This window comes from Ruditapes philippinarum, unplaced genomic scaffold (genome assembly GCF_026571515.1).
Source record: "Ruditapes philippinarum isolate M1 unplaced genomic scaffold, ASM2657151v2 ctg2880_1_1_1_1, whole genome shotgun sequence".
NCBI lineage: Eukaryota > Metazoa > Mollusca > Bivalvia > Venerida > Veneridae > Ruditapes > Ruditapes philippinarum.
The window spans coordinates 49,899-59,286 of record NW_026858783.1 but is presented as its reverse complement, the minus strand read 5'-3'; the positions used below and the strand labels follow the sequence as shown (position 1 = coordinate 59,286).

Here is a 9,388-nt window from a genome sequence, read left to right as displayed (position 1 = left end):
TAATTAGGAAGAAATGCATAGAATTTCGAGTTAAAAGGTTTGTATAAACATAGTTTCCAACAATATTTTTTCAATGAATTTGAATGTTTTTATTGAATACGTTCATTATTATAATTAATATTTGTTTCGTTTTTTATTAACGTATTTTCAAAGAATATTTACTGTGGAAAAAAGTATTGGAATATTACTAAGTGTTTGGAAAATTGATAGTGTTTTGTGTTTAATCACTTTATGTCATAAATAAAAAAGTATGCAATTGAATGTATGAAAATTATGGAAAGCGGTATGGGACCCTTCCGCCGTTACTATATAATTCAATGTAAATTTCTAATGACGGAAATCCGCCGTTAGAAATACCCGCTCCGCCATAAGCTATCCACTCCGCCGTAATACTTGTCCGGCCGAAAGATTCCGCCGTTATAATGTAACTCAAATGAACTGACGGAAATCCGCCGTTAAAAAAACCCGCCCCGGCGTTAAAAAATTCCTGCCCCGCCGTCAACTATCCACTCCGCCGTTATAACTGTCCAAACGCTACTCAGTCATTAACTCGACTAACTCAACCTATTGATCAACCGTCTAAATTTTCCGATATTAGAGCTACCGTCGCTACATCGAAATTACAACGCCGAATCGCTCGTATGATTTATGCTACTCTGACGGAAATCAGTTCTATTCTGTTCTAGTATGTATACTGACGGGTTTTTACACCGCAAAACAGTTCGGCCGAATTGTTACTAAAAATAGTCATTTTCCGCTGAAATGAAGAGGTTTGAACTGAATTGATCAGAAACCCGCCGTAAGCTTCATTAATATTCATATCCAAAGAGCGGGATTTGTGAAATGTTTTCATTGGTCGATGCAAATATAACTCCCCCTCTTCCAGCAATCGTAACAACTCGGCAATCTCCGTCAAGTTCGGAGATCTTGAAGTCGCCCGAGGTGTTCCGAGTGCAGTACAACAACAACAACCACAAACACAAGAACCATTACGAAATTTTGGAAATATAGATTGTATGTTAGATTTATTTGACAAGACTATATTTGTCAGATCTCAATAAGTGAATAAGTGAGTACCAATGATCAGATTTACGTTTTGTTTCTAACACGGCTATAAACTGTTAAATTCGTGTTTTAAATAGGTCCTAAATTGCCAAGAAAGTGGGTGGGGTGACAGCTGATTTTTTTTTTATTTCAGGAGCATATTAAAATTTTGTTTATAAAACTTATTCTGTTACGAACTATATGTGAATTCCACATCTTAATTGTCAATGATTGACTGACTTATATAAATACTGTACAGTACGGTACAGTTTAAAGAAAATGAAACTCTAAAAGAAAATGAAACTGCCACCTCTGTGCCATACTGTATAGGATATATGTGTGTTTGCTAGGAATTCAGTCATCTGTAAACATGTGTATTTCTCAAAATAAGGAAATGAATTTCCACCAAGCTGAAAAAATAAGGGGAAGGGCTATGTTCAAGTGTTTAAAAAAACTGTGATCTTCGAAAAAATCCATCCAATTCAGTAATCGCATGAATATTGCACTACAAAATGGGTTCAGTAATTAACTTGGAAGGACAAGAAAACATCTCTATGCATGTCTCATATCCATGTCTTGGAATCCGACCCTAAAACTTAATCTCTGACTTGATATCTCTTCTTAACTAAGATAATTTCAAACAGTACACTGCCGACCTTTTTTAATTTCTGTTTGTTAGTGATGGTACCTCTGAATACTTTTATAGTAATTTATTCCTAAAAAGGTTTATAAACTAAACAATCAATCCTAAAAGATTTTTGATGGTGGGCCGAGTCCACCAGTTCCAAGTTTGATTAGGGCCGAGTTGACCCTCTACTGTTTTCTTGCATTATCGTAGGGCTACTTAGGATTAAAATTACTTGCTTAGAAAACTTTGAAGCATTTCCATATGGTAATTCATTGCCATAAACTCAAAAAATACATATGTAGTAATGTACATCAAAACTATCAACTGTACAAAAAAATGCTGACCAACAATTTCTGGACTAGGTACTTTTTTCTTATATTATCTTGGAATAAGATTGCTTGCTTAAGGCTGGTTGTTATGTAATGATTTATTTCTACTAATCTACTTCACAAGTTTTTAAGTGTATTCAACAAAACTGAACATTGATTAAGTAAAACTTTACTTACTATGATTAAAATGAAACAATGATTTAAAATAATGACAACTGGTCATATGTTTACATTAGCAGTGGAAAACTGGAAACATTTAAGTGTTACATGAAAGTATGTATAAAACATACTTGGCTCTATATTTACCATTGATGGCAGCATAAATGGAATGCGCCCATCATTGACTTTTACAGTGAGCATTTTAGACATGCCCAAAATACTAGCTTTGCTTCCGTTTTCTTTTGTGATATGTAAACATAATAATGATGTTCATGCCAGCAGTCTGAACTTCCTTGTTTATAAACTCATCAGAAAAGACAAGCAGTCTTCATGTTTCTGCTTGTACTGCTTCATATTTTACTTGTAAATACAAGCCAACAAGTGTACTTATTGATCTGAAATTGTGAATTTCTGTATTCTGCAATCAAGTATTTAAAGGTACATACAATAGTATACATGTATTTGTATTAAAATTTGACTTTAACATGTTTTGTTGTCATGCTGTTCCCTCAACACCCCCTATATCGAGGCATGTGGCCCACTGGACCCTCTTTGAGACAAAGCTAGATTGAACACAGTCACTGGAATTTATTCAGTGATTTTTTTACTTTTTTCGCAACAACCTATACCCCTGAAATTGTGAATTTTTAGCGCGATAATCTGTCAAATTGTGAAAAAATAAACAAGAATATATCATCACCGGCTGTAGTCACTTTATTCATTCATTTTAATAATTATAGACATGACATAGTTTCAGCTTTCTTCTTTTTATTCCCTCAAATATATCAATCAAATTCTCAAGATTGTCATTTGTCAGTTTATTATTTTGTTTGGTACTGAAAAGCAATGCTGCCAATTGTGAATTTTTTACACATTTTTGTGAATTTTTTATGTGTTTTTGGCATTGTGAAGAGGCCTTATTTTGGGGTCAAAATCAACCAAAAAAAATCACTATTAAATTATAAACAATTATTGATGTACATGCATCAGTGAAATATAGTAAGTTAGTATCGACAATATTTGTCATGCCATATCAATATATGGTCAAATGTTCAATATCATTTGCATTTGCTCTGAATTACACTTAATTAGTTTGTAAGGGTTGTTTTCCACTGTGGCAGATACAAATTATTTGTTGCACACAATACATTTAATTCAAAGTAATATATTTACTATTTAAATATGTATCCCCTATTAAAATGTGGTTTGCCCATCATTAGCAATAGTAAAATGACATCATGCAAAAGTGGCAAGGTGATTAGAGTTTAGACAACAGACTATATACATAACTTCATTTAAGGTGTCCCTTTTTACTAGTACCCAGGAACATTTTAGAAAAAAAAAACATTGTGTCCAATGATAATGCCTTGTATTAACTTAAAACTTAGTTTAATGAAATATTGGGCTCCCATTGAGTAAGATCTGGTCTTGAAAAATTTCAATAGCTTCCTTGTATAATCTTAAAATATAATTTTTTCTCTTTTTACATCATAGATATACTTTTATTTTCAGGATTTGTTTGTTCATCCTGTCAGAAATTTCTTTTTAAAGACCAACAATGGGGCCAGGAATCATATTTGTTTGGAAGCATAAGCAAATGTCATGAGTCTTAAAACTTCTAGAATTTAGAGGAGGTAAGATGTTCACACAAAACTGCATGCTTTTGGGATATTTTGGGCACTAAATTACTGCCTCTGTTACAGAAAGAAAAATGTCCAGTCAGTGAATAAGTGACAGTGGCTTTCTTCTTTAGTCATATGAAAAAGTGACAGTGACTTTCTTCTTTATCAATATAAATGTAAAGTAATTAATATATTTGACCTTGATCTTTATATGACCTTTATTGTCAGGATCAAATATTAAAGTGAACTTTGACAGAACTTTGTTATTTATGTGCAGATTTGATTTACACTTTGGACAAAAGAACCCTTATTACCAAACTAACATGCTGAGGTATTCTGATATGACCTTTGACATGAAGAAAGGTTAAAATTAATTATTGAAATTTGCTTAAATTGTCATTACTTTGTTATTTATGTACATATTTGATTCATACTTGTACAAAGAACACATATGACAAACCTACATGTTGAATCTTTTATTTTGACATTGACATTTAATTGACATTAACAATCAAGGCAAAATTATTGAAATTTACTAAAATTGTCAAGACTTTGTTATTTGTTGGATTTGTTCATTTTTAGCTCATCTGTCACAAAGTGACAGGGTGAGCTTTTGTGATCGCTTTTCGTCTGGCGTCTGTCCGTAAACTTTTGCTTAAAATGATATCTGCTCATAAACCACTAAGCCAATTTCATCCAAACTTCACAGGAATGTTCCTTTGGTGGTCACCTTTAAAAATTGTTCAAAGAATTTAATTCCATGCAGAACTCTGGTTGCCATGGCAACCAAAAGAAAAATCTTTAAATATCTTCTTTAAAAGAACCCAAAGAGCTAGAGCTTAGATATTTGGCATGAAACATCTTCTAATGAGTGTCTACCAAGTTTGTTCAAATAAAAGCCCTGGGGTCAAAATTGGCCCCGCCCCCGGGGTTTATTGATTTTCCCTATATGCATATAGTAAAAACTTAAAATATCTTCTTTAAAAAAAACCAAAGAGCTAGAGCTTAGATATTTGGCATGAAACATTTTCTAATGAGTGTCTACCAAGTTTGTTCAAATAAAAGCCCTTGGGTTAAAATTAACTCTGCCGGGGGGGGGGAAGGTCATTGTTTTTCCTTATATGTGTAAAGCAAAAACTTAACATCATGAAACATCTTCTAATGGGTGTCTTAATTCCAAGTTTGTTCAAATAAAAGCCCTGGGGTTTAAACTGGCCCCGCTTCGGGGGCCTATATACAGGTGAGCGACCTCAGGGCCATCATGGCCCTCTTGTTGGCAAAATAACACATATGGAAAAAAACTGATATGATGATAATGATTCAAATTTGACTGTGACCTTTAAATGCCCTTGACAATCAAGCTCAATTAAAATTTGTTCAAGGAAGTAATGGTTTTCAAGGATATTGTTTACTCCCATATACTTTCTTCAATGTGTTTGACCTTAAAGATTTTAATATTAGAAAATATTGATAATTCTATACAGCCTTTTTGAAAATATAAAATAAACATGTTTTGTCTTAAAACAAAGAAGATATGTTTAAAATTCTATACACTGAAGGTGATCACAATAATAAATATGAATATATAGTGTCATTTAAAAATTTAAAAAATCCTGGCAGTTTTTTAAAGAAAAGACTAACTTCACTTGACCAGTTATTAGGAAAACACCTTCCCATACATAGTTTATTCATTCTTTTATTCAAATTAAACACATTCAGTAAGAATTTCAATAAATTGCTGTGATTAAAATACTTAACTCAAGGATTAGCATAGTTTATCTTTCAAGTAGGAAAAAGAAAAAGTCAAGCCTGTGCCCACCTGACAGTCACAATAGTTATAATTTCATGATTTTTTTAACTTAGTAAATATTAATATAGTACATGAAATGTATGTTCATTTATGTGGAAGCATCATAATGACAGGATGGCTAAACTTTCTTTTAATTAAACTACATATTATTTTATTTATATTCAGAATCTTGTGTTTTATATAACCTCTTTGTTTACAGTTTTTGCTGACAGTCATAGAGTGTGCACAACTTTGAGAGATTGGGGAAGTGTTTCTGCTTTTTCATGTTTTGGTAGTTTTGTGGAAAATATCACATACTGGTGAGTTAGGTCATTATATATGTACAGTTTGTTCTATTTAAAAGATAATTATGAATATTGTCACATTCAAGCTTCTGTGTTAAGGCTAAGTTGATAAGATGGTTAGCCACTAGGATCCAATTATTTTGAAAGTAAAAGGCATTTTTTTATGTATCACTATCTAAAAAGATTTTGAATTATCCATATCAGAGCTATTATAAATTGTTTACTTTAATGGTTCATAATTTTTCTACAGGTCACGTTATAATCTACAAGAACACAAGAGACATAGACAGTTTCAGAGTTTTTACTTTGAAATCATAGAGCTGCATATGATAGAAGAGATATTGGCTATAATTATGTATGTTTTAAAAAATTGGAAAAAGAGTGATTCTAAAATTACATGAAAAATGCAGACTTTGCTTGAGTCTATCTAAGGAAAAGTGCAACATCCCCTACACCGCCTAACACGGGCTATAGTGGAACTCAGTTCAAATCAATGATCCTGAAGGTCCAGAAAAATATAACAATATTGAAGTGAAGTTTGCGGCAACATTTTACAGCTTGGAATGTGACACCTGCTATTTTGAAGTATAAAACTGGAAAAGGACACTATCTCTCCGGAGCACTGACAACAACTTTCAGCTTGACAAAGTTTAAGTTGATTTAATAACTTGTGAAAAATGTGACTGTCAGCCTTTAACTGACTGTATTAAATCTGAAGTATTAACTGCTACATGCCCAAGCCTATCTAGCAAAGAATACATGCACTTTTACCAGTTTGGATAAAGCCATTTTCATGTAAAACATTGTTGGATTTGTATTTAAGTTTATTCTACCATACTTTTAAAGTCATTCTTATTATTGCTGACCAGTTAAGTTGCCTACCAGGAAGGGCATTCAATGTTACACACTATATTAGAACCAAAGTTCAGATACTGGTAATTTAATATATTAATATATAACCAAATTGCAACAGACATATTGAATAAAGAAAAGTGACAACTGTTTCTTTAACCGCATCAAATCAAAGAAAAACATTTTAAAACTTGTCTTCAAATATAGTAAGCATGTTTATATCAATGATTCTTGGGTGAAAATGGGGTATCTTTGGTAAAAGCTAGATAACCAGATTCAATCAAGGAAAAACCTTCTTTATATATTTATTTGATCTTCTTTAAACTTTGTTAGATTTTTGTATTTATGATATATTGGTTAGGTATAAATATTGCTTATAGCTAAATGTAAAGAAAGCTATACAGGGATTTTTTCCAGGAATTTGGGAACATGACCAATACCCATGGAATTAGGAATTCCAGCGGTGTTTTGTTAAAAAATTGAGAAAAAATGCATGACTGAAATTTTACAGTGATTAAATGGATACAAACATTTACTGTCTAAGATGGCATCTTCAAATATTTAAGGATTATTACAGTGGAGAAGCCCTTATTTTTTTTTTAAAAGATTTTAGAATTTCTATTCAATTTTTTTATTTTGTAACTTTCAATTGGGAATTTTTTCCTGTGGATTGGGAAAATAATATACTATTTTCAATTGGGAATATGACCCAATAACGGCTATAAAATAAGCCAAAAAATCCCTGGTGACAGTTTTCTTTAAAATTTAAAACTGTTTTTGAATTTGTGTCTTATTTATATTTTGGCAAATTTAGATTTTGGTAACATTTGGGAAAAATTAGGTCACAATGTCAAATCTATGAAAACAATGCATTCTTTCTGGGATCACTGTTTTGTTTGGATTTTGTCAAATTTTTAAGAAGAAATACATTTTTAAATAAATAAACAATTAAACTTGAATTTTGGTTAAATTGTCATAATTATCTTTTTCTTGTGTGGATTTGATTTAAACTTGGACTAAGCAAGCTTAGCTTTCAAAAAACATTGAGTAATTTAGAAGTGACCTTGACCTTTTATTGACAATCAAGATCCGATTTATGAAGTTCTTTTTTTCCCTGTAACTGGCTATAATTCTGTGATTTATATTCATATTTAGACATAACATCTTTTAGGTCAGGACCTTCATCTATACCAAACCCATAATAAACTTTTAGTAGTGGCATGGCCGAGTGGTTAACGCATTGGACTAGTAATCTAATTATCGCTAGCTGAATGGGTTCACACCCTGACAGGGGCAAGTCTTTGTTTCCTTGAGCAAGAAACTTTACACTCACTGCTCAGTACTGGATAGTTCCAGGAATGGATTCGAAAGTGTATTTGTAAGCTAATAGCTTCCTACACAATCGAACTAAAATAAATTCTGTATAAACCAAAACTTGAAGGTCAAATTATTGAATTTCACTGTGTATTTCTATGATTTACTGTACATGGCAATCAATGCATTATCTGCATACTTTGACAAAACAACCTTTTGGACAAGACCTTCAAAAAGGTTGAACTGAACTTAACCTATAATTGACCTTCACCGTCAAGGTCAAATAATTGAATTTGTATAATATTTTCTTAACTGTCATTTATTTATGGAAAAGAATTTCGGGCATATTATGTTATATCCCCTGGCGTCCGTCCGTCTGTCCGTTAGCAATTTGGTTTCCGGAGCATAACTTAAGTTCCATTTGGCCCACAATATTCAAACTTCATAGGATGATTGTCCATATTGGGTAGAAGACCCCTAGTAATTTTTAGGGTCACAAGGTCAAAGGTCATGGTCTTTATTACTTTAAAACTGAAAACAATTATTAGGGCATAACTTAAGTTCCATTTGGACCACAATATTCAAACTTCATAGGAGGATTGTTATTTGATTATTTAATTAATTATTTTATTCCAATGTCTAACAATGCTTTCATCTTTACTAAATAAAAATCATTTTCGGGCATATAATGCTCCGCCTAGCGGTGATCTTGTTTTTAATTTTCTAGTTAGAGGTTTGTTTAAACAGTTTGTTTGCTTTTAGAAAAGTAAAGAAAAAAGCTTAGCATTGCAACCACCTGGCAATGGCTCATGTTAAAGTTTGATACACTGTTTATTTGCATTTTCTTTTTTACATTTTTTAACTGTTTGTTTAAAACTGTTTATTTGTTTGAATTTAGAAAAAGTTAGAGTGTTGCCTCACATTGCACTGGCTTCTGTTTTGCATATTATTAAATTTTAATTGTTATTTGAAAATTAAAAATATTTTTAGCGATGCAACATTATATTTCTTTGTGATCAATAATTCTCTGTGATAAATACATATTTATGCAAGCTAAATGTGTTTTATTTTGCCAAAAACTATGACCTTATTACTTTGGTCTTGTTACTCTAAAATATTTGAACAGGAATTTTTCCGCCTTCAAGGACAAAATATGAATCATTCAACAGATTTGGCTAATTTCTTTCTAAAGAATATTACAAAGAGTTATCTGATGAATATTTCTTGTTTTTGAAAAATGCAAATATTTACAATGATTTCCCTTTTAAAATCAGAATTTTACTTAAGATTTTTAGCTTGTCTACCTCCAACAAAAAGTCGAGTAATTTTGATCACTTTGGCATAAA

General features: G+C 31.6%; 1 long non-coding RNA gene across 1 annotated transcript; it reads left to right on the top strand.

The window, feature by feature from the left end:
* Nucleotides 1–291: 291 nt before the first annotated feature.
* LOC132754265 (uncharacterized) lies at nt 292–9,100 on the top strand. Its single transcript, XR_009629053.1, has 4 exons — nt 292–1,069; nt 3,673–3,794; nt 5,792–5,891; nt 6,127–9,100. It is a non-coding gene; the product is annotated as an uncharacterized LOC132754265 (long non-coding RNA).
* The last annotated feature ends 288 nt before the right edge of the window (nt 9,101–9,388 follow it).